Below are 26,766 nucleotides of genomic sequence, written 5' to 3'. Positions count from 1 at the left end.
CCTCTGCCTTCCAGGGTCAAGCAATTCTCCAGCCTTAGCCTCCCGAGTAGCTGCGATTACAGGCACTCGCCATCACGCCCAGCTAATTTTTTGTATTTTTAGTAGAGACGGGGTTTCACCATGTTGGCCAGGCTAGTCTCAAATTCCTGACCTCAGGTGATCCACCCACCTCAGCCTCCCAAAGTGCTGGGATCACAGGCGTGAGGTACCACGCCCAGCCTGTTCATTGAATCTTTAGGGGAGGAAGGTGAACTTCTTTCCATGCCTAAGGTAGCCATGGCTTATGGTCCCAAGAAGCATCTGAAGTGGTAGCAGCTCAAAGCAATGGATGCTGGGGACACTGACTGGTGTGTTTGCTCCTCATCCATCCACCAGTCCCCACAAGCTGAGAGTGTGTCTCCCCCTCATCATTTTTCCTAAGAAACAGAATTAAGTATGCCCTGACTGGAGACGAACTAAAGATTTGGATGCTGCAGCTCATTAAGATTGACGACAAGGTCCAAACTGATAGAACCTACCGTGCTGGATTCACAGATGTCATCATCGACAAGACCAAAGAGAATTTCCATCTGATCTGTAACGTCAGGATCACTTTGCCATTCACCGTATTACAGCTGAGGGGAGGCCAAGTGCAAATTGTGTAAAGTGAGAAAAAATCTTGTGGGTACAAAAGGAATCCCTCATCTGGTGACCGATGATGCTGGCACCATCCACTACCCTGGTCCCCTCATCAAGGTGAATGACACCATTCAAGTTGATTTGGAGACGGGCAAGAGTACTGATGTCATCAAGTTCGACACTGGTAACCTGTGGATGGTGACTAGAGGTGAGAACCTGGGAAGAATTGGTGTGATCACCAACAGAGAGAGGCACCCTGCATCTTTTGATGTGGTTCATCTGAAAGATGCCAACAGCAGCAGCTTTGCCACCTGGCTTTCCAGCATTTTTGTTATTGGCAAGGGCAACAAAGCATGGATTTCTCTTTCCCGAGGAAAGGGTATCCACCTCACCACTGCTGAAGAGGCAGACAAGAGACTGGCAGCCTACAAAAAGCAGTGGGTGAAATGGTGTCTAGGTGATATGTTAATAAGATCTTTGTACCCAATTTAAAATAATGCAGCCTAAAAAAATCGGGGTGTATTTGACCAACTGGATCAACTAATATAATATTTTTAACTTGCAATTTGAAAATAACAAGTAGAGCTTATATTAGCCAAGAATTCGTGATTTATTGAAAATAACAAGTAGAGCTTACATTAGCCAAGAATTTGTCTGGTTACAAGTTACTAAAACTCAACTCAAAGTCAAGACTACGAGGAGGCCAGTGAGGAGCTCAGGGTGAGAAATGCATGAAGGTGCTCACTGTCAGGCTTGTAAAGATGCCTCCTTCAATTTTGCTCCTCAAGTGCCTCATTTGACTTGCTCTGTTCCCACTTCTGATCCAACTCAAAGTAGCTTAAGCCAAAAAGGAAAAATTACAGGCTCAATAGCTGAACTAGAAAAGGCACAGTGGGGCCGGGCGCAGTGGCTCAAGCCTGTAATCCCAGCACTTTGGGAGGCCGAGACGGGCGGATCACGAGGTCAGGCGATTGAGACCATCCTGGCTAACACGGTGAAACCCCATCTCTACTAAAAAATACAAAAAACTAGCCGGGCGAAGTGGCGGGCACCTGTAGTCCCAGCTACTCGGGAGGCTGAGGCAGGAGAACGGCATGAACCTGGGAGGCGGAGCTTGCAATGAGCTGAGATCCGGCCACTGCACTCCAGCCTGGGCGACAGAGCGAGACTCCGTCTCAAAAAAAAAAAAAGAAGAAGAAGAAGAAAAGAAAAGGCACACTGATGAAGCTGGCCCCGAGTACACATGGACCCAGGGTTCAAATGCACCCATATTTATTTACTCTTCTCTCCCGCTGCCTCCTCCTGTCTCCCTCCTCATTCTCTCCTCTGCTTTTCTCTGCCAGTTTGCTTCAGTCTCTCCTACCACCATTAGTCTTTCTCCTTACAATTAGTTCGTAGTCATATACAGCACCAGGCTAAGCTCTTTATCTTGCAAGCAGAACTAGGGGGAGGCAGAGGACTAAGAGAAAGACTTCCCATTGGCTATCTTGGGCCAATGTGCATGCCTGGACCAATCACTGTGGTGATAATATATTTGCCCAGTGTTGGACAGAACTCACCCCTGTGGTCTAGGGGCTGGAGGCTGAGACCAGAAGACAGGAGGGTCTGATGGGCAGACCAAGACAACTGTTAGTATTTCAAGTCTGAAATACTCTAGCCTTTATTTTTATCTTCCTATTGAAACAATTATTTTTAAATCACACAGTTTGATAATCTGAGGTTTCTTTTAAAATGCAACTATATTTGTTCCAGTAATAAAAATAAGAAGAAAAAAAGAAAAAAAAGCGGCCAGGCGCAGTGGCTCACGCCTGTAATCCCAGTACTTTGGGAGGCTGAGGTGGGCTGATCATCTGACGTCAGGAGTTCAAGACCAGCCTTACCAACATGGAGAAACCACGTCTCTACTAAAAATACAAAAATTAGCCAGGCGTGGTGGTACGTGCCTGTAATCCCAGCTACTTAGGAAGCTGAGACAAGAGAATCACTTGAACCCGGGAGGCGGAGATTGCAGTGAGCCAAAATCCCGCCACTGCACTCCAGCCTGGGCGACAAAGTAAGACTCTGTCTCGAATAAAAAAAGAAAAGAAAAGAAAAAAAAATGCAGCTATTGAATTACAGAATAGATTTCACTCAGGGGCAGGAAGAGGCAATGGGGAAAGAGATAAATTAGAAAGGAGAAATTAGAGCCAGCTCCTAGAGGCCCTTGAGTTCATGATTTTAATATATTTGCATTAAATGCCTATTCAGTGCCAGGAATGGTAAAGTTTGGATTCTATTCTGTAAGCAGCAAGGATTGTTTCGGGCAGAGGCATGTCAGAGTAAGAGAAACTGCTCTCTGAAAAGCCAACAAACCATGGGTGATCCTGGAAGAGAGATAACAAGCCCACCTGCTGGAGAGGTTGTCCCAGGCCCAGAAATCAGCAGGCAGCACTTGAGGAGCACAGCCTCAATGCTCCACCAGCCACAGTGCCCGCTGGGGGATGGTTTCTGGGATCTCGATGCCCATAGGACAGGATCTGCCACCTTTCAAGTGGCCACAGGTTGGTCCCTAAGACCCTTGAGCCTCCATTTTCCTCATCTGCTCACTGTTTACCAAGAACATGTACATTGAGAAAACGTTGTGTCAAAAGACAACTAATATTTATCGAATGCTTATTCTGTGCTAAATCCTTTGCATGCATCATCTGATCAAATCTTTGTGATAACCTGTGCAGAGACAGCTAATTTTGCCCCATATTTGTTCTATCCATTGTTACCTGGTTTAAAAAAAAAAAAAAAAAATCTCTACTCTTTGACCGGGCACTTAAAAACTGCATTTCTCAGCCCTCCTTGCAGAGGTATAACCGCGTGACTAAGTTCTGGCCAAGGGAAAAGAAAGGAAAGTGTCACATCAAACTTCTAGGGAATGTTTTTTGTTTTGTTTTGTTTTCTGAGACAGAGTTTTGCTCTTGTTACCCAGGCTGGAGTGCAATGGCACAATCTCAGCTTACTGCAACCTCCACCTCCCAGGTTCAAATGATTCTCCTGCCTCAGCCTCCCAAGTAGCTGGGATTGCAGCCATGCGCAACCGCGCCCAGCTAGTTTTGTATTTTTAGTAGAGATGGGGTTTCTCCATGTTGGTCAGGCTGGTCTCAAACTCCTGACTCAGGTGATCCACTTGCCTCAGCCTCCCAAAGTACTGGGATTACAGGCGTGAGCCACCATGCCCGGCCTTCTAGGGAATGTTTTTAAAGGGAAAGAGGCACATTCTTTCTTTCTCTCTGTTGACTGGAATGTAGTCAAGATAGTTGGAGCTCCAGCATCCATCTTTGACCACGAGGTAGTAGCTAGGTATTGAGGATGACAAAGCAAGAAGATAAAAGACACTTGGGACCCCAGTGGCTGTAAAGCCACCCTGGACTTCTCATATTTATTATAGCAAAGTGAACCTTTGTCTTTTTTGAGCCACTATTGTTTGGTTTTTTTGTTACTCCCAACCAAACCTAATCCTAACTGCTATTCGTAACTCCCTTGCACTGGCTGTCCCTACCCCCTTCCCTGCTTTCATTTTTCTCCAGAGCACTTATTACCAGCTAATGTATTACATTTGAGTAATTTGCACGTTTACCATTGGTCTCCTCCAATAGAATGTAAGCTCACAAGGGCAGGAATTTTGTGCAGTTTGTCCACTTTCACATTTCCACCTTTTCCATAGTTCTTGAACACAGTAGACACTCAGTACATATGTGTTGAATTGATTAATTGAAGGATAATTAACACTAAAGGTAAGTAATCTTACGATCTTATAGATGAGGATGCTAAGGCTCAGAGAGGGCCACAAATTAGAAAGGGATGGCTCCTGGAAATTCACCAAGGCAATCTGGCTGCAGAATGCATGCTCCTCAATACTAACTCAACTGCCAACAAATGCACAGAAGTCTCTCAAAAGCCTTCTAGCTGAAACCATACACTGTCTCTAATGGGGAAAGCTACACTTCTTCAGGGAGGAAATGTGAGCAGAAGTCCAAGGCCAAGAAGATTCTCTGAGAACTCAGGCTTAGTTACTAATGAATATTGGGAGTAAAAACGGGAAATCTCAAATATCCTTGATTCTAGGACACCATTGACTGTAAGACACACCACCAATTTAATTGGGGATAGGAAAAGAAACACTTCATTAAATATACACATCAGTCACGAGAAACATTCTGATTTCAGAAACATTATAATGGAGAGAATCTGCATCTTCAATTGAAGCGATGGGGTAATCAAAGATGCCTCCGAGAAACTTGTTAGAGGACTTTTCTTAAATCTTCCTGGAAGGAATACAGTTTGACCAATCTTTTCTGTAAGAGAACCTAAAACAAGGCTAAATTCTTTGATTTCCACCCACCACCCACATCTCTGCTACAGTTAATCACTCCCTTCCTTCCCGTGCACGCCTCTTTCAGTGAAGCTGTTGAGTAATGAATGTGTTATTATCTATTCTGTAATATGGGGCTGGAGAGTGAGAATCACATCCTTAATCATGCCCTGTTTGCTTCCAAGTCTCCAGCACAGAGCTAGATACGTAGTAGGCACTTAATGAATATTTACTAAGAGAAGGCACGAATGAATCAACGAGCAAATATATAGGGGAATGGATGAATGGTGATGCCCGCACCTGTCAGATTCTCAGTGCACAGGGTGTGTGTGTGTGTGTGTGTGTGTGTGTGTGTGTGTGTGTATCTGTTATCATGTGTGTTCCTTGTAGAATCCAAGAATGTCTCCAGGGATTTGAGCAGCAACAAAGAAGGCAAGAGCAGAAGAGAGACCTCCTTCCAAATAATTGGGGAAAGGCACTGATCATGTGACTAGAAGAGAGCTGCTTTCACAGTGGGAGTCGGAGAGGTGTCCAGCCTCTAACTCCACTAACCAAAAACCTCAGTGTCTCATCAATTCTAGAAGGAAACCTGCTGTTAACCTCACCTCCCCACTGCCCAACTCACAGGCAGGAGAAAGGCGAGGCACATTTTCTCCCCAAAATATGCAGAATGGCGGTTGCCATGAGCACTGGGATCCGCATGTTACTTGACATCCATTTTTTTAGAAGTCTGGTTGCTATGGTAACAAATACCATTTTCCAGACTAAAGATAAATCTCTGGTTCAAATCTGAGGGCGATGACGCTCTTTCTAGACATCTCCTGGAGTGGCAGGGTGGGACCACGCCTGTCACGTCAGGGCTCAGTAAACACGGAGGAATTCAATGGAATTGCACTGAAGCAGCCTATGAAAAATGTCTGATGGAAGAGGAGTGGAGCTCCCATTTCAGCCTGCCCGGGTTGAGGGGCTGCCTAGCACCCTCCTCCAAACCACCCCAGGCATTGTTGATACTGCCCATCACATAGGGAGCAAGTGCTTTCAAAGACCAGCAGTGTTGCTGGTTGGCACATATACCAAGAGCGGGCAGACACAGCCACAGCTAAAAAGCCAGATGTTCATTCAAAAATAGATATTTATTGAGCACTTGCTATTAGCTATGCATTGTCCTAAGCACGGTGAATACAGATACAAATCATCCCTGAGGAGTCTACAACCTGCCCTCGAGAACAGAGATGGGGCCAGGAGCGGTGGCTCATACCTGTAATTCCAGCACTTTAGGAGGCTGAGGTGGGAGGATTGGTTGCGCCCAAGCTTTTGAGACAAGCCTGGGCAACATAGTGAGAGCCCTTTTTTTTTTTTTTTTTTTTAAGATGGTAGATGATAAACAAGTATACTGTAGTTTATCAGCAGGTGTTACAGGCCGAGTAGTGGAACCCCCAAAGATGTTCACTTCTCAATCCCTGTTAATTATGTCAATACATTACCTTATGTAGCAAAAGGGATTGTGCAGATATGATTAAGTTAAGGATCTTGACATCAGATTGTCCTGGATTCTCCGAGTGGGCCCAAGGTAATTGCAAGAGTCCTTATAAGGAGGAGGCAGAAGCTGGGTGTCGTGGCGCATGTCTGTAATCCCAGTTACTCAGGAGGTTGAGGCAGGAGTTGGATCGTTCAAGGCCAGGAGCTCAAGTTCAGTCTGGGTAACAAAGCAAGACTTCATTGCTATCCCTCTATCTCTCCATCCATCTATTTATTCAAGACAGGGTCTCACTTTGTCACACAGGCTGGAGTGCAGTGGCACAATCACAGCTCACTGCAGCCTCCAACTCCTGGGCTCCAGTGATCCTCCTGCCTCAGCCTCCAAAAATGCTGGGATTACAGTGTGAGCTACCTTGGCTTGAGACCCTATCTCTAAAAAGAGAGGCTGGAAATCAGAGAGAAAAGATGCTAAGCTGCTGGTTCTGAAGACAGAGGAAGAAACCATGAGCCCAGGAATGCAGGTGGCCTCTAGAAGCTGGAAAAGGCAGCTAGGGGAGAAACAGATTCTCCCTTAGAGCCTCCAGAAGGAACATAGCCGGCTGAGCACAGTGGCTCACACCTGTAATCCCAACACTTTGGCAAGCCGAGGCAGGAGGGTTGTTTGAGGCCAGGAGTTCGAGACCAGCCCAGGCAACGTAGTGAGATACCATCTCTTAAATAAAAACAGACAAACAAAACTTAGCCAAGCATGGTGATACATGCCTGTAGTTCCAGCTACTCAGGAGGCTGAGGCAGGAGGACCACTTGAGCCCAGGGGTCCGAGGCTGCAGTGAGCTAAGATCACGCCACTGCATTCCAATCTGGGTGACAGAGCAAGACCCTGTCACTAAAAAATAAGAATAAATTAGAAGGCCATGGCTCACGCCTGTAATCCCAGCACTTTGGGAGGCCAAGGCGGGTGGACCACCTGCAGTCAGGAGTTCGAGACCAGCCTGGCCAACATGATGAAACCACCATCTCTACTAAAAATACAAAAATTAGCCAGGTATGATGGTGCATGCCTGTAATCCCAGCTACTCTGGAGGCTGAGGCAGGAGAATTGCTTGAACCCAGGAGGCAGAGGCTGCAGTGGGCCGAGATCATGCCACTGCACTCCAGCCTGGGCGACAGAGACTCCATCTCAAATAAATAAATGAATAAATAAAATAAAAGGAACACAGCCTTGTAGCCCTGTTTTAGATGTCTGATTCCAGAACTGTGAGATAATAAACTGTGTTGTTTTAAGCCACCGTCTGTGGCATTTGTTACAGGAACAATAGGAAACTAACACAGATGGTGAGAAGTGCTAGTAAAGACTACAGCAGAGATGCGAGCAGAGTGTGCTGGGGCAGGAGTGGGGAGGTGGGAGCTGGAAATGGTGTGACCGGCATGCTGCTCAGAGAAGGTGGCATTTGGGCCCAGATGTGAAGGGAGTGGTGAGGGAGCCCTCTGGGTGCCTGAAGAATATCCCTGGCCAAGGCAACAGCCCATATGAAGACTCCCAGGTGAGAGTGCCTGGCCTGTTGGGGTTAACAGCAAGGAAGTCAAAGTGGGGCAACACTCTGAGGGGTGGACTAGGGGATGAGGTCAGAGAGGCCACAGGGATGGCTGAGACAAGGCCTAGTTGGCCATGGGGAGCCATGAAGGATTTGGGGTAGGGGAGGGACATGATAAGACTCACTTTTTTTTTTTTTTTTTTTTTTTTTGGTGAGACAGAGTCTCGCTCTGTCACCCAGGCTGGAGTGCAGTGGCGCAATCTCGGCTCACTGCAAGCTCTGCCTCCCGGGTTCACGCCATTCTCCTGCCTCAGCCTCCAAGTAGCTGGGACTACAGGCACCCGCCACCACGCCCGGCTAATTTTTTTGTATTTTTAGTAGAGACGGGGTTTCACCATGTTAGCCAGACTGGTCTACAATCTCCTGACCTCGTGATCCACCCACCTCGGCCTCCCGAAGTGCTGGGATTACAGGTGTGAGCCACGGCGCCCGGCCAATGAGACTCACTCTCTAAGGATCTAGCTTAAAGTGTTTGATTAGCACTCTTTGGATACAAGATAGAGTCTTACAATCCTAAAAGGGCCCCTCTGCTGAGAACAGATTGTACAAGATCCTGGGAAGAGACATGGAGGGCAGTGTGGGGGATCGGTCAGAGTGGTGGGGAAAACTACAGGGAAAGGACGCAAACCTTCTGAAAGATCAGAAGGTTCTGCAGAGCCCTGGGGAAGCATAGCTGAAGGCAGCTGTTCTATAACCCTGAAGCAGAGGGCAAGGAGTAGGTACACGGGAGTGTGGCAGAATTTATCTTAAACAGGCTTGTTTACTTATGTTGACCAGGAACTGACCTTTGATGATCAGTGCGCCGTGAGGTTCCCTGAAAGGGGAACAATAAATCTTAATTACCTACAGGTTGTGTTCGCGCCAGGTTTTCGGCATTGTGCCCGCACTGAATAAAAGAAAGCAGCTTCATCCTCTTGAGGCTGCTTTCTGGCCATGAGAGCCAGGCAGTCCCTGAGCTGCTCTTACGCCGCATGCCTGTATCTGAGTACTCATTTTATCTGTCAGCTAGGGTCTGCGGTACAGACCCAGCAGGGTAGGGAGGAGGTTACTGCGCTGATCCAGGTAATAGATGATGGTAGCTTGGACCGGGGTAGGAGCAGTAGACATGGTGAGAACGAGTCAGATCCTGGGTGTAGTTGGAGATAGAGCTGACAAGAATTGTCTGGACTGGTTAAAGGGTATGAAGGGGCCGGGCGCGGTGGCTCAAGCCTGTAATCCCAGCACTTTGGGAGGCCGAGACGGGCGGATCACGAAGTCAGGAGATTGAGACCATCCTGGCGAACACGGTGAAACCCCGTCTCTACTAAAAAATACAAAAAACAAAAACAAAAAAAAACTAGCCGGGCGAGGCGGCGGGCGCCTGTAGTCCCAGCTACTCAGGAGGCTGAGGCAGGAGAATGGCGTAAACCCGGGGGGCGGAGCTTGCAGTGAGCTGAGATCCGGCCACTGCACTCCAGCCCGGGCAACAGAGCCAGACTCCGTCTCAAAAAAAAAAAAAAAAAAAAGGGTATGAAGGAAAGAGAAAAGCTGAGATTGATGCCAAAGTTCTTGACCTGAGCAACCATGGCTGACATTACCATCATTGGTTTATGTCATTTTATTTATTGATTGAGATAGGGTCTTGCTCTGTCGCCCAGGCTGGAGTGCAGTGGCACGATCATAGCTCATTGTAGCCTCAAACTCCTGGGTTCAAGTAATCCTCCTGCTTCGGCCCCCCAAAGTGCTGGGATTGTAGGCATGAGCCACTGCGTGTGGCTGGTTTATGTCACTTTCACTTTGAGTGTATTTACCTCCAAGTGGAGGGCAGAAAAGAGTCTGGAACTGAGAGAGTCCCGACTACAGATATAACTTGGAGGTCATTAGCTTATAAAATGGTGTTTTATGCCAACAGCCTGATGCACTCACCAGGAGAGCATGAGGCACTCCAGCATCTCAAGGTCAAGGAGATAAGAAATCAGCAAAGGAGCTTGAGATGGAGCTGCCACTAAATAAGAAGGAAACCAAGACAGGAGGTAAATAAAACATTCAGGAGGAAGCAGTGATCAGCTGTATCAAATGCTGCTGAGAGCTCAGTAGGGGAATCGACCGCTGGATTTAGCAGTGTGGCGATTGTCCGTGATCTTCAGAAGCACTGTGGAAGCCAAGGCCAGATAGGAGTGGATCCAAGAGAGAAGGAACTGGACCAACAGGCAGCACTTTTTTCAAGTTGTGCTGTAAAGAAAGACCGAGAAATAGGGCAGTGGCTGGAGAGGAGATGTAAGAACAACAGAGAGGCTTATTTACTTTCTTTTTTTTAGGTCTGTTTTGTATGATGGAAGAAATGATAGAACATTTGTATGCTGATGGAAAATAGTCCAAAAGAGAGGCGAGGGGGTAATTGACAACACAGGAAAACACAAGGGCTCGCTGGACTGGCCTCCCTGGAGGCAGTGAGCAGGGATAGGCCCAGGCATCAGGGGAGGGGCTGCCTTCAGGCTGGCATTCAGCTGTTTATCCACAGGACGGAGGGAAGGCTGTGCCTGAGCACAGATGCAGGTGGGTGCTGATGAGTCTGGGGAAGTTCTCTTCCAATTGCTCCAATTTTCTCTAGGAAGTAGGAATCAAGATTCAGCTGAGAATAAGAACAGGGAAGGAAATGTGGGGGCTTGGAGAGAGGAGGAGGTGTGAAATTAGCGTCTAGAAGCGAGGGAGTGTAAACGGATGAGGGAAATATAGTAGAATTGCCTGGCAGTCCTGGGAGTTCACTGGAGACAATTGAGGAAGATTCTTTCTCCACCGTGCTTAGCTGCTTGGGTGCTTAGCATGTTGGGTGCTTAGCTGCTTGGGTGCAGGCTTGGAGTAGGTGGACACTTGTTTTCAACGAGATTTGGGCTTTCGCTGAGGCCAGTACAATAAACAGAAGGGAAAAATAATGGCCCCTCAAAGATGTCCACCTTCTAATTCCTGGAATTTGAATATGTCAGGCGACATAGCAAAAGGAAATGAGAATTAAGGTTGCAGATGGATTAAAGTAGCTGATCAAGCCAGATGCAGTAGTGCATACCTGTAGTACCAGCTACTTGGGAGGCTGAGGCAGGAGGATTGCTTGAGACCAGCCTGGGCAACATCACGAGACCCCGATCTTAAAATATTCTTTTTAAAGTAGCTAATCAGTTGACCATGAGATGGGGAGATTGGGCCCGGTATCATCACAGGAGTCCTCAGAAGAGGAAAAAAAGGTAGAAAAGAGAGAAGCAGAAAGATGGCATGGTGAGAAAGATACAGCCAATGCTATGGACTCTGAAGGTGGAAGAAGCAGCAATGAGTCCAGGAACACAGATGGCCTCTAGGAAGTGGAAGAGGCAAGGAGATTTATTCTTCCTAGAGCTTCCAGTGGGAACCCAGCCCTGCCGACAGCTTAATGTTAGCCCAGTGAAACCCACTTTGGACTTCTGACCGCCAGAACGGTAAGATAACACATTTGTGTTGTCTTAAGCCATTAGGTTTGCAGTAATTTCTTACAGCAGCAACAGAGAACAAATACAGGGATACACAAGGAAGCATTGAGACTTAAGCTGAGTAAGGAGGGAAATGAACTAGGAGAAGGAAAAGGTAGAAAGGTCAGTGAATTGGAGGCCCAGGTAAGGGGGTCAAAGAACTGGAGATATGGGGTATTACATTCTTGTACTGGGGGATGCTGTAAACTGATGTTGCGAAGGGGCTGCAGTTGTTGATAATGGCAGGGTCAAGAGTGTGACAATGGGGCCAGGTGCGGTGGCTCATGCCTGTAATCCCAGCACTTTGGGAGGCTGAGGCAGGCGGATCACCTGAGGTCAGGAGTTCGGGACCAGCCTGGCCAACATGGTGAAACCCCATCTCTAGTAAAAATGCAAAAATTAGCCAGGCGTGGTGGCACGCAACTGTAATCCCAGCTACTCGGGAGGCTGAGGCACAATAATTGCTTGAACTGGGAGGCAGAGGTTGCAGTGAGCCACGATCATACCACTGCACTCCAGCCTGGGCAACAGAGTGAGACTCTGTCTCCAAAAATACAAAAATAAAAAATAATAATTTGTTTAATGTATATGTTCCACTGATATGGATTCCACTCCCAAACAAGACTGTAAGCTCCAGGAGGGCAGGAACATTTCCCTTGTTCTCCTGCCGACCCACCTGCATTGCACAACGCCTGGCAAGTAAGTGTTCAGAAATTACTTGTTGAATGACTGCTGGGGTGAATGAATAGCATCTGTATGTGGTTAGATTTGGGGCTCAAGTGGAAGGATTTGTGTTAATACCAGTTTCAGTACAAGATGTAGCCAACCTTGTCAGGGCATGGTGGCTCATGCCTATAATCCTAGTACTTTGGAAGGCTGAGGCAGGAGGATTACTTGAGTCCAGGATTTCAAAACCAGTCTGGGCAACATAGTAGGGCCCCATGTGTACAAAAGATAGACAAAGTGTAGTGGCATACACCTGAGGTGGGAGGATCACTTAAGCCCAGGAGGTCGAGGCTGCAGTGAGCAGAGATCATGCCACTGCACTCCAACCTAGGCAACAGAGCAAGATCCTGTCTCAAAAAAAAAAAAAAAAAAAAAGAAAGAAAGATGTAGCCAACCTCAAAATCCCCTTCTCTGGCCCTGTCTTCGATCCATCTGTTCTGGCTCAGAGCCTGGTGAGCTGCAGGTGTCTCCTCATCTGCATTGCTGAGATCCAGCTGTATCCAAATACTGGCCTTTTTTTGGACTGTTCTGTTGTTTGTTATGCAAACATGATTCTGCTTTGAACTGGACTGTAATTTGATGGATGCGCCAAGAGCTTATCTCATGGGTACAGGTGCACTGCAGGTAACATTTGGATCCATCAGCTTTGCTCACTTCTTGCATCCATCCCATTCAGTACCTGAGCATCTGATTATAGACTAATGCTATTCTGAGGGCTCCTTTATGATTAAAATCCTTCAGAATGGGGACTTTTGTCACATTCCTCTTTCTCCTTATTCTCTTAGTCACAAATACACATGTACAATTTTGCCAAAGATTTTGAGCATGCCATACGGATTTTAGTTATTGCTCTGCCACTTATTAGCTGTGTGACCTTGGGCAAGTTATTGAACCTCTGAGCCTCAGTTCCCTCATCTGTCATATGAGGTTATAATAGTTCCTATCCTGCAAAAGTAACTGTGAAGATTGGCTATGATAAAGGAAACTGGTTTTGCATAATGCCTAAGTATTTACTAAGCTTTAAGTAAATATTGGTTTTGTTATATTAGAAATGAATATAGCTTCAAAGTCAATTACATCTTTAAACAGGTCTGCAGCAGAATTTAGGATATCCATGAGCATTCTAGAGCAAACAGACTCTTCTGAAGAATATGCATGCACATTTAGCACCAAAAGATGCACACACACACCCCTGCCTACAATGGAGATACATTCACATGGTCAATCACAGTTCATTTCTACTTATCACTTATATAATCATTTACAACCACCTAGATATTAAGAAAATTGTACTTCAAGAGCATTGAAAACCCTGCCAGCACCTCTCTAAATGAAACAGTTCCCAGCCTTCGAATGAGGCACTGTACCAATCTCCATCAAGCAACCCAAGGTCACAAAGTGAGTCACTGTTGGAAGTGAACATTTCTAAAAAGTAATAAAAGTGTATGTGCTGTCCTTTAAGAATAACACTAACCTGCCGTCAATGAGGGGTTTGCTCTAAGCCAGGGGTGTCCAATCTTTTGGCTTCCCTGGGCCATTCTGGAAGAAGAACTGTCTTGGGCCACCAGTAAAATATACCAACACTAATGATAGCTGAAGAGCTAAAAAAATTTTAAAATGGCCAAAAAAATTCATGTTTTAAGAAAGTATGAATTTGTGCTAGGCCACATTCATAGTCATCCTGGGCCGCATGCGGCCTCGGGCCGTGGCTTGGACAAGCTTGCTCTAAGCTGTTTTCTTGCAGTGGAGATGATGACAACAGAGGGCAGCTGGCAGAAGCAGGTCACATTCAGCTATTCAACAAACATCTTTTGAGTATCTACTGTGTTCCAGATGCCGTCCGGGCCACTGTGGAGTTGGCAGTGTTTAAGATAGATGCATTCCCTGCCCTCTACGTGTTAGAGTCTTGGGAGCAGAGAGAGAAAGAGGCAGCAAATAAATGATTACACAAATAGTTAACCGATTATAATTCTGATAGATGCTTTGCAGGGTTTATGTTGAGGCGCAGGACCCATGGAAGTCAGGAGGGGTCAGCAAACTTTCCCTAGAGCAGTGACACTTAATCATTGGCTTGAAAGATGAATAGACTAGAAGAAGAGACGGGGAGAAGGAAGGATGGGGACAAGGGGAAACAGCATCTGGAAAGTACCCAAGACAACAAGGTACTCAGGGGTTAGAGAAACTGGAAGGAAGCCAGTATAGTGTGGCTTGGGCAGAGAGAGGTTGTTGGAAAGGAGCTCACAAGGAAACTAGGGAGAGGGCAACCTTGCAGAGTTTTGGGGGCCAGTGTGACAGATTAGGATGGTATTTATCTTCTGCTGAGAGATAAACTGTCCCCAAAGCTTAGCAACTTAATGACACTCATGTATCATCTCACAGTTCCTATAGGTTAGGAAGTCAGAAGCAACTTAGCTGCAGGCCCTGGCTCAGTGTCTCTCAGGAGGCTGCAGTCTACACATGAGCTGGGGCTGTGGTCATCTGAAGGTTGAACTGGGGCTAGAGGGTCTGCTTCCAAGATGCTCACTCACAGGGATGCTGACTCGGTGCTGGCTGTTGGCAGGAGGCCTCAATTCCTTGCCATGTGGACGTCTCCATAGGATGGCTTGAGTATCCTCATGACATGGCCACTGGTTTCTGCCATAGCAAGTAATCCAAGAGCAAACAAAGCAGAAGCTACAGCATCCTTCAGAAATCACACAGTGACACTTCCACAGTGTCTTATGCATTACTTAGCCCCATTCATTGTGGGAGGAGAATACACAGAGGCACGAACACCAGGAAGTGAGGATCACTGGGCGCCATCTTGTAGTCTGACCACGACAGCAATGTCTTCCATATCTCTTATGTGCCCCCCAGCCCAGTGTCTAGTGTTGAACTCAGCACCCACTTAAAATGATTCCTGGTCAAGTTTGGTGGCTCATGCCTGTAATCCCAGCACTTTGGGAGGCTGAGTTGGGAGGACTGCTTGAGCCCAGGAGTTTGAGACCAGCCTGGACAACATGGCAAGACCCTGTCTCCAAAAAATACACACAAAAAATTAGCCAGGTGTGATGGTATACACCTATAATCCCAGGAACTCAGGAGACTGAAGTGGAAGGAAATCATGAGCCCAGGGACCTCAAGGCTGAGTTGAGCCATGATCGAGCCATTGCACTCCAGCCTGGATGACAGAGTGAGACCCTGTTTCCAAAAAAAAAAAAAAAAAGAGATTCTTAAGATGGTAGGTCGAATTTACAAATCACAAGGGACTATGGCAATTAGTTCAATTTCCCCTTTCATTTGTCAGAAAAAAAAACTGAGTGAATACACAAATATGAACAAATTTATCAACTGATAGGCATTGTTTGGGAAGAACACAAAGCGTCTTTGCGTGTTTTTCCTCTGCTGTCACCCCACTACAACAGCAGTCATCAACACAGAAGACTTCTCTGACCAAACGTGGGCAGATTTTCCACCATACACCAAGCAGTGGACACAAACTGAGTGTTCAATTAAATTCTGACACTACCGGATTCCACAGGTAGATAGAATCAGATCCCACAGGTTGAGGGCTCAGTCCACAAGACAGGCCTCCCCCTCCCCACTGCAGATCCCAGCTGCAATTCTGGGTCTCCAGAACTTCTGACCAGGATTCCCACAACCCCCACTTTAGGTTCAATTAATTTGCTGGCACAGCTCACAGAATTCAGGGAAGCACTTAACATGTACTGACTTCCTATAAAGGATGTTACAAAGGAGACAGATGAAGAGACGCATAGGGTGAGGGGCATGGATGCATAGGGAAGGGGCACGAAGCTTCCATGCCTTTCCTGGACGCACCACCCTCCAGGAACCTCCATGTGTTCAGCCATCCGGAAGCTCCTGAACCTGGGCCTCTTGGGGTTTTTTTATTTTTGTTGTTTTTTGAGATAGAGACTTTCTCTGTCACCCAGGCTGAAGTGCAGTGGTGCAATCTCAGCCCACTGCAACCTCTGCCTCCTGGGTTCAAGCAATTCTCCTGCCTCAGCCTCCCAACTAGCTGGAACTACAGGCGTGCGCCACCATGCCCAGCTAATTTTTGTATTTTCAGTAGAGACAGGGTTTTACCATGTTGGTCAGACTAGTCTCAAATTCCCAACCTCAAGCGGGAGGTTCAGCCTCCCAAAGTGCTGGGATTACAGGCGCGAGCCACCACACCCGGCCAAGCCCTTGTCCTTTAAAGAGAGGGGCTAGTCAGCTCACTGCAACCTCTGCCTCCTGGGTTCAAGCGATTCTCCTTCTTCAACCTCCCAGGTTACAGGAGCCCGCCACCATGCCTGGTTAACTTTTGTATTTTTAGTAGAGATGGAGTTTTACCATGTTGGTCAGGCTGGTCTTGAACTCCTGACCTCAAGTGATCTGCCTCTTGGGTTTTTATGACAACGTTGTCAAAATGTGATTGGCCTCCAGGGTGTGGGGTGGGACCCTCTCTGGAATGAGAGTCTTTAGAAAAGTGGGTGGGAAAAGCAGCGTCCTGCCTTGGAGCAGGTGAAAGGAGGGTGGAAGAAGGTCTTTGAGGTTCTGTTTCCTGAGCCCTGCCCCTGAGGCCTAAAGCACCCAACATTATGACAAAAGACTGTAACAAGGGTTATAGCATCATGAGCCAGGAACCATGAGGACCTGAGGGAAAACCTGCATCTATCCTAACACTACAACATGGAGGTACTTTTACGTTTCCAGAAGCAAGTGATAATGCAATCAAGTATTTACAAGTAGGATACATGAATCCTGAGCACAATATGAACCACCAGAAAACTACCAAGGAGAACCTTCACATTAGACGTGGAAAATTGAGATGAATTCCCCATCTCTTCCCCAAGCCTCACTAAAACAGGAAGGAATGACAGTGACCTTAGTGACAAAAAACAAATGAGAGGTGGCAGCAGCAGAGAGGTGGTGGCGACACTTTGGAGGATGAAAGACAAGGGGCAGAAGCTCAGCAGAGGGGAGAAGACTGCAACCCAACGAGAACCAGCCCAGCCGCATCGTGCGGAGGAGCCTGGACACCCAGGAATTCCAAGCAGCAGACATTTCTGGTGATGAGGGCGCGGGTGGTGAGAAGGGAGGACCCGTTGAAAGCCCGCAGTGAGAGCCCCAGCTACCCTCCAGGATCCGGAGCAGCATGGAGATGGCCACTTTGCCCTTCACATCAGAAGCTGCACCAGAGCTTTACCCTCTGAGGGACTGAATCAGTGAGTGCTAGACTGAAGTCCCCAGGCACAGCCAAGGTTGAGGGAGCCGTGATCCTGAACACAGCCTTGACTGATCAATGAGACCCCCTGGGCCCATCTTCAGTACACTCCCAGTATGGGGACAGCCAGACTGACACACCCGCTCCATGAGGGCAGGAGACTCGAGGAGTGTTCTCTGGGAACAGTGACCGCAACTCTCGGTGTCCTTACAAATGGCTGAGTTGTCAACAGAAAATGACACTCACGTATGTTAAGCCCTGTCCTTCCCTCCGCTCCCTGGCCCTCATACATAAGGAGCTTCCAATCAGCTTTTGTGCCTGTCAGCTTAGGACTGGATAACACTAATACCAAACATTAGAGGAAAGCTGTAAACATAAGATTCAGACATTTACATTTTTAAACTAATTTTTTTTTTTTTTTTTTTTTGAGACAGTCTCACTCTATTGCCTAGGCAGGAGTGCAGTGGCACAATTTCGGCTCACTGCAACCTCCACCTCCCTGGTTCAAGTGATTCTCCTGCCTCAGCCTCCCAAGTAACTGGGATTATAGGCACATGCCACCATGCCAGGCTAATTTTTGTATTTTTTAGTAGAGACGGGGGTTTTGCCATGTTGGCCCAGCTGGTCTCAAATTCCTGACCCAGGTGATCCACCCGCCTTGGCCTCCCAAAGTGCTGGGATTACAGGGCATGAGCCACCACACCTGGCCTAACTTTTTTAAAAACAGGAGAAAGGAACTCAGGTAGCAAATCAATGCAGGAAACTGAAGAAGACTTTTAAAAACAACTATAGGCTGGGTGCAGTGGCTCATGTCTGTAATTCCAGCACTTTGGGAGGCCAAGACAGGAGGATCACTTGAGCTTAGGAGTGGGAGGGCAACACAGCAAGAGCTTGAGAGCTCATCTCTCCCAAAAATTCAACAAAATTTGCTGGGCAGATGGCAGGCACCTGTAGTCCCAGCTGCCCAGGAGGCTGAGACAGGAGGATCACTTGAACCTGAGAGATCAAGGCTGCAATGAGCTATGATCCTGCCACTGCACTCCAGCCTAAGCAACAAAGCGAGACCCTGTCTCAAAAACCAAAACAACTATCCCTAGAAAACCCTAAATATTCCACCAAAAAGACTTACAGTACTAATACATTAATTCAGCATCCAGCATCAGTTGGACTTCCATGCATTAACAATGAACAATCTGAAAAGGAAATTAAGAAAACAATTCCATTTACAATAACATCAAAAGGAATAAAATACTTAGGAATAAATTTCACCAATGAGGTGAAAGACTTGTACACCGGAAAACAAAACATTGCTGAAAGAGGCTGGGCACGGTGGCTCACACCTGTAATCCCAGCACTTTGGGAGGCCAAGGCAGGCAGATCACCTGAGGTCAGGAGTTCAAGATCAGCCTGGCCAACATGGCAAAACCCTGTCTCTACTAAGAATACAAAATTATCCAGGCATGGTGGCAGGCAGCTGTAATCACAGCTACTCAGGAGGCTGAGGCAGAAGAATCGCTTGAACCTGGGAGGCGGAGATTGCAGTGAGCCAAGATCACACCACTGCACTCCAGCCTGGGCAACAGAGCAAAACCCCATCTCAAAAAGAAAAAAAGGAAAATATTTATAAATTATACCTCTCATAAGGGATTAATATCCAGAATATATAAAGAACTCAACACAAACAACCCAATTTCAAAGTGGGCAAATGACTTGAATAGACATTTCTCCAAATAAGATAGACACACAATAGCTAACAAGAATGTGAAAGATGCTCAACATCACTAATCATTAGGGAAGTACAAAATCAAAAACCACAATGAGATATCACCTCACACCCATCAGACAACTTCTTAAAGCATATAGAGATATGGAGAAATTTGATCCCTTATACACTGTTGGTGGAAATGCAAAATGGTGTACCTGCTATGGAAAACAGTAGTGGTTCCTCAAAACATTAAAAATAGAATTATATGATCTGGCAGTTCTACTTCTGGATAGATATCCAAAACAATTGAAAGCAGGGTCTCAAAAAGATTTTTTTTTTTTTTTTTTTTTTTGAGACAGAGTTTTGCTCTTGTTGCCCAGGCTAGAGTGCAATGGCACAATCTCAGCTCACTGAAACCTCCACCCCACCGGGTTCAAGCGATTCTCCTGCCTCAGCCTCCAGAGTAGCTGGGATTACAGGCATTCGCCACCACGCCCAGCTAATTTTTTGTATATTTAGTAGAGACGGGGTTTCACCATGTTGGCCAGGCTGGTCTCGAACTCCAGACCTCAGGTGATCTGCCTCGGCCTCCCAAAGTGCTGGGATTACAGGCGTGAGCCATCACGCCCACACTCAAAAAGATATTTACATACACATGTTCATAGCAGCATTATTCACAATAGCCAAAAGATTGAAGCAACCTAAGTGTCCATCAACAGATAAATGGATATACAAAATGTGATGTACATAGACAATGTAATATTATTCTGCCATAAAAAGAAAGGAAATTCTGATACATATGAAGACATGCTAAGTGAAATAAGCCAGTCACAAAAAGATCAAAACTCCATGATCCCTTTACATGAAGTATCTAGAGTAGCCAAATCCAAAGAAATGGAAAGTAGAATGGTGGTTGCCAGGGGCTATGGAGAGCTGGAAATGAGGAGTTGTTGTTCAATGGGTATAAAGTTTCAGTTTTGCAAAATGAAAAAGTTTTAGAGGTTGGTTGTACAATAATATGAATAGGCTTAACAATACTGTACTGTACACTTAAAAATGGTTAAGATGGTCAGTTTTATGTTATGTATATGTTACCACAATTGAAAGATAAAAAATTTCAAAAAGCAACTACAATTAACATTCTTAGAGACACCAGAGATAATATTATGTCCATGAAACAAGAATAAGATGCTATAGAAAAAAAAAAAAAAAAAAACCAAGAAATTGCTCTTAGAAGCAAAGATTTGTGAGGAGAGGGATTTTTAAAAATCTGATAGAAAAGTTGGATGATAAAGTTGAAGTAATGTCCCAGGAAATAGAAAAACATTTTTTAAAATGGAACATTGCAAAGAACACTTTGGAAAATTAGAGATTGAACTAAAACAGATCTGGAAAGAAAACAAAAAAACAAAAAAGAGAAAATGGAAAGAGGAAACTAGCACCCACAGAAATTTCCCCAAAATTGATTTCCAAATTAAAAGAGATTGATTTCCAGAATAAAAGGCCCACCAAGTGCCCAGAGAAAACACACATCATTGTGAAACTTTAGGCCTCTGGAAGATCCTGAAAACTACCAGAGGGAAAAATCAAGCCATACGCACAGGATAGGGTATCAGATTGTCATTTGACTTTTCAACAGCACCTATGGATCATGTCTTCAAAATTCTCAGGGAAATTTATCTCTACTGTCGAATTCGACACTGATATGGTTTGGATCTATGTCCCTGCCCGAATCTCATGTAGAACTGTAATCCCTAGTGTTGGAGGTGGGGCTTGGTGGGAGGTGATTGGATCATGGGGGCAGCTTTCCCTTTAGTACTGTGTTACAATAGTGAATTCTTGTGAGATCTGATTGCTTAAAAGTGTATAGCACCTCCCTCTCTCTTCCTCCTGCTCCACGTGACACCCGGCTCTCCTTTCGCCTTCTGCCGTGATTGTAAGTTTCCTGAGGCCTCCCCAGAAGTAGAAGCCACTGTGCATCCTGTACAGCCTGCAGAACCAAGTCAATTAAACCTTTTATAAGTTACCTAGTCTCGGGTATTTTTTAATAGCAATGAGTGAATGAACTAACACAGACACCAAGGCACACCATCAATCAAAGTTAGTAGAATATATGCTCTGTCAAAACAAGAAAATAACAACAAAAACCAAGGGATCCAGAAAGCAGGATCCAACATAGGAAAGAAGCAAAGGAAACTCCCAGGATAGTAGTAGTGTAAGGTCCCGGGACAGTAGCTCCACAGGTCTCTGCATTCCAGGTGGGAGCCCAAAGAGGATGCCTCTAAGAGGGATGTCCCTAAGAAACACAAAGAACTGGAAAAATCACCTGGTATGTTCAACCAAGTCAAGAGGAGTTTTACTGTTCCATTGGAGAAGAAGAGGATAAATTAGCGATAGGTACACAAGGAAGTTTTTTTTTGTTTGTTTTTTGTTTTTTGTCTTTTGTTTTTGAGATGGAGTCTCACTCTGTCACCCAGGCTGGAGTGCAGTGGTGCAATCTCGGCTCACTGCAAGCTGCACCTCCTGGGTTCACGCCATTCTCCTGCCTCAGCCTCCAGAGTAGCTGTGACTACAGGCACCCACCACCATGCCCGGCTAACTTTTTCTTGTATTTTTAGTAGAGGTGGGGTTTCACCGTGTTAGCCAGGATGGTCTTGATCTCCTGACCTCGTGATCCGCCCATCTCAGCCTCTCAGAGTGCTGAGATTACAGGCATGAGCCACCGTGCCCAGCAAGAAAGATTTTTTCTTAAAAAATGAGGCAATTCCTAACTTCTGAAAAAAACAAAAAAGTTGTCCAACAAGGGAAGTAAGTGGAATCATGGCACACTTTAAGGCTCAGCTCTGAACAATATTTACATAGTTATAACAATTAAACCCTGAATACTGGTGCAACAGAAACAACAAAATGTTCTAACTCAACTGGGAGGGAGGGAGGAGGAAAACTATGTGTGATGGGGGTGGATAAAAGGACAATATTCCTCATCTTCTGTAACAGGGAGACAATATATAAGAATTTAAAAACTGAAATGTCTGAATTAGAAGGGTCAGAGAGATGGAGGCATATGACAGAAATGCCATCTAAAATGTATAGAAGAGCCGGGTGCAGTGGCTCACGCCTGTAATCCCAGCAGTTTGGGAGGCCGAGGCGGGCAGATCACTTGAGGTCAGGAGTTTGAGACCAGCCTAGCCAACATAGTGAAACCCCATTTCTACTAAAAATACAAAAATTAGCTGGGCATGGTGGCAAGCGCCTGTAGTCCCAGCTACTTGGGAGGCTGAGGCAGGAGAATTGCTTGAACCCGGGAGGCAGAGGTTGCAGTGAGCTGAGATCACACCACTGCACTTGAGCCTGGGTGACAGAGCCAGACTCTGTCTCAAAAAAATAAAACGTGTAGAAGAGTGGTTGTCTTTGGAAGTGGGAATTGGGACTAAAAAAGAATGGGGTAAGGGATTGATTTGTTTTAAATTATAAGCCTACTATAAGCCAGGTATTTGGCTTTTTAAATTAATATTAGCATAAATATGGTATCGATGTTTGAAAAAAGAGAAAAGATCCAACTGCATGCCAGTCTGAAGTAGTGACAACCTGGTGCCAGGCTGGGCGCTCTTACCAAGGAAAGGAGTGAAGAGAAAGCTTAACAAAGAAGGCAGCCCTGGTCCCATTCATGATGAGTTTGGCCTCCACGCCTGGGACCAGGCCAGCGTTTCGCGACGTCTAAATAGAAAGGATGGTGGAAGCCCAGAGGGCAGCTGAGCCCTCTATACCAGGCGTCTCCAACCCCTGGGCTGCCGACTGGTACCAGTCCGTAACCAGTTAGGAACTGGGATGCACAGCAGGAGGCGAGTGACAGGCAAATGAACATTACTGCCTGAGCTCCACCTCCAGTCAGATCAGCAGCAGCATCAGATTCTCATAGGAGCGTGAACCCTACTGTGAACTGCACATGCAAGAGACCTAGGTTGCATGTTCCTTATGAGAATCTAATGCCTGATGATCGAGTGTGGTGGCTCACGCCTGTAATCCCAGCACTTTGGGAGGCCGAGGCGGGTGGATTACCTGAGGTCAGGAGTTTGAGACCAGCCTGGCTAACATGGTGAAACCCTGTTTCTACTAAAAATACAAAATTAGCCGGGTGTGGTGATTTGTGCCTGTAATCCCAGCTACACGGGAGGCTGAGATACGAGAATCACTTGAACCCAGGAGGCAGAGTTTGCAGTGAGCCAAGATCGTGCCACTGCACTCCAGTCTGGGTGACAGAGCAAGACTCCATCTCAAAAACAAACAAAAGAAAAAAGGATTGAACTAATGCCTGATGATCTGAGGTAGAACAGTTTCATCCTGAAACCATCGCCCTCCCCTCCATGGAAAAATTGTCTTGCATGAAACCGGTCCCTGGTACCAAAAATGCTGGGGACCGCTGCTCTTACAGGAAAAAGGCTAGAGGAAGAACAGAATGCCCAAGACCAAGCTTGCTTTGAGGTCAAGGGATTGTAACATAAAAACAGACTACTGGGTTTCCTGTGGTCTCACAGTCCCAGGTGACACCCTCTCCATCCCCTGAGAATTTTTCCAAGGAACAATGGGAATAGAAGTCACACCACCAGAATTAAGGAAAGTGGGGCAGGCTCGGGAGCGAGTAGAGACCCTCAGCGTGCAGCACACATGTACCTGTGGCCACTTGATCTCTTGCCCGCTGGTAGGCAGGAGGCTTAGGGTTGCCAGATACATGCAATACTTGGACATACTTAGACTTTACAGTGCTGTTTTTGGCCAGGTGTGGTGGCCCACACCTGTCATCCCAGCACTTTGGGAGGCTGAGACAGGTGGATCACTTGAGGCCAGGAGTTCAAGACCAGCCTGGCCAACATGGTGAAACCCAGTCTCTACTAAAAATACAAAAGTTAGCTGGGTGTGGTGGCACATGCCTATAATCCAAGCTACTTGGGTGGCTGAGCCATGAGAATGGCTTGAGCCCGGGAAACAGAGGTTCCAGTGAGCCGAGATAGCACCACTGCAGTCCAGCCTGGGTGACAAAGTAAGACGCTGTCTCAAAAAAAAAAAAAAAAAAAAAAATGGTTGTCTCTGAAACACATTTAATTACATTTCCTGTTAATTACATTTCCTGTGTCTTTATATGTTAATTCTAGCAAGCCTAAGGGGCTGGTTGCACCTTCCTTCCATCAACAGCTGGAGTTCAGCCAGGCCTGGTAGCCATACCTATAATCCTAGCCATACAAAAGGGTGAGGCGGGAGGTTTGCTTGAGTCCAGGAGTTTGAGATCAGCCTGGGCAACATAGAACCTGTTTCTACAGAATTTTTTTTTTTTTTCTTTTTTGAGACATTGCTTCGTTCTTGCTGTCTAGGCTGGAGTGCAATGCCTCGATCTCGGCTCACAGCAACCTCTGCCTCCCGGGTTCAAGAGATTGTCCTGCCTCAGCCTCCCGAGTAGCTGGGATTACAGGTATGTGCCACCATGCCCGGCTAATTTTGTATTTTTAGTAGAGATGGGGTTTCTCCATGTTGATCAGTCTGGTCTCGAACTCCCGACCTCCGGTGATCCGTCCGCCTTGGCCTCCCAGAGTGCTGGGATTAAAGGTGTAAACCATCATGCCTGGCCTCTACAGAAAAATTTTAAAAACTAGCCAGCCATGGTGGTGCATGCCTGTGGTCCCAGCTACTCAAGAGGCTGACATGGGAAGACAGCTTGGGTCCAGGAGGTCGAGCTGCAGTGAGCGGTGATCTCTGCACTCCAGCCTGGGAGACAGCAAGACCCTGCCTCAAAAAAAAAAAAAAAAAAAAAAAAAAAAGCTTGCAGTTTTCTCAGGCTTGCAAGCTGAGACTGCTTCTGAGCACTCCCACCAGCCCACTGCCAGTAGGGAGAGGGAACCCCCAGTGGCAAGGTCCAGAGAACGGCCCTAGGAGACTCAAGGCAGGACATGGCAGAATTTTACAGTGAACTGACTTTCAGGTCAAAACCACATGAATTCCTTCCTATAAAGGAATTTGGTTGAGTTAATGTCTCCATTGGCCCAGGAGACAAATGTGGCGCCATGAAAAGCACTGCAATGATCACTGGCTTCTCAGAACCTGTTCTCTCCCCCTGGAAAATGAGGCCACATCTGCGGGGTGGGGAATAGTAGGAGACTTACTTTCATGTCCTTCTGTGAATTTTTACCACATGCACATATTCCTTTTATAATCAGCAAAAGGTGATAAAGATATTTCCATATGAAAAACCAACGGAGGCTACCGTGGACCAGATCATCTGGGAGTCACCCTCCAAAGATACTGCAATTCGGAGTAATTTCCTATTCTTTATTTGCATATTATTTTCTTGTGATGGTTTGTTATTTTACTTATATTCCCCCGGGTATTCTGACCCCAGCCACTCACCACTCCTACCTACTGGCATGATGTTGCTAGCCGAGATAGCGCACACCATCTTCCCAAATCTTCCCACTGCTCCCACTCTTGGAGGTCATGTGGTTTGGCTTGGCCCAGCCCAAGCTCTCAATTCAGCTCCAGCCCAGACCTGGGTTCACTCCTGACTGGACACCACCCCAGATGACCTGTTCAGAAGCCAAGGAAAGAGCTTGAGTGTTGGCTCTGTGAGAGCCCGAGCCAACAAGACTCCTGGGCCCATATGAGCGCAGTCCCGGAGTTCTAGGGAGCTTGTGGCTTAACCAATCTTGAAAGAGGGAGCTGTGTCCCCACACCCATGAACAACTGTCTCTCAGAATACCAGAACTTCCTCCCTAGTAGGTGCTCATCACTTCTCATTAGGAGGTCCCCGGGGGAGGATGGACGGTTAGGGGCAGCCCCTGGGTCACCCAGGCCTGAGTGAAGCCCTAGTTTTACCTCCTACCAGCCTGGAGACCTTGGGCCAGTCATTTAACTGAGCCTGGGCTTGTTCCACGAATTAAATGAGATCATGAATGCTAAACCCCTGGGAACTCACAAGAGTTCACAAACAGGAGCTGATTTCATCTTCACAGAGCCCAGAGGCTGCCCGTTAGCCAGAAGGAGCTTTTCAACTGCAATTACCACAGACCCTGTTCTGAAAGTTTCCCCCACCCTCAAAGAGTGCCCTCCCTGCTTCGGGCCAGGCGAGGGGCACTGCCAGCCACTGGAGCAGTAGCCAGGTCTCTCAGCTCAGGCCCAGCGGTCTAGCCCACGACCTTGGAGGAACCTGGGAGAAAGCTTCCCCAAGCGACAGTACTTTTCCACTGCACTGCTCGGCCACCTCGGCTGGCTTTGTGTTGTGCAGACCAGGCAAAGTGCGCCAGGCCGGCCCCTTCAGGAACCCACCCTAACTCCCACTCCCAGGGATGGGGGTAATGACATGCTGTGGGTGAGGGACAGCAGGAATCTTGGGGTGCGGGGGTTCCCGAATGCGCCAGAGGGAGCTTGGAGGCCAGTAGCGAGGCCAAATAAATTAGCATAGACAAAGCCCTCCTGTATATTTCAGGGGATTCCTAGTACTTAACAGCCCTCTCTACCCCCACCCCTCCACTAATAATGATTAAACCCGTTCCACCGCGCCTGTGCAGGGTCCCAGGCAGCGCGAGCCTGCGCGGGGGAGGGGAGAAGAGGGCAAGGGGAGGGGACAAGAG

General features: G+C 46.8%; 1 pseudogene; it reads left to right on the top strand.

Moving 5' to 3' along the window:
- The first annotated feature begins 276 nt into the window (after positions 1–276).
- LOC717413 (small ribosomal subunit protein eS4-like) lies at positions 277–14,179 on the top strand (annotated as a pseudogene).
- Positions 14,180–26,766: the final 12,587 nt, after the last annotated feature.

The sequence above is a fragment of the Macaca mulatta genome, chromosome 1, assembly GCF_049350105.2.
Source record: "Macaca mulatta isolate MMU2019108-1 chromosome 1, T2T-MMU8v2.0, whole genome shotgun sequence".
In the NCBI taxonomy this organism is placed as follows: domain Eukaryota; kingdom Metazoa; phylum Chordata; class Mammalia; order Primates; family Cercopithecidae; genus Macaca; species Macaca mulatta.
Note: the sequence above shows the minus strand (reverse complement) of the source record. Positions and strands in the feature narration are given on the sequence as shown.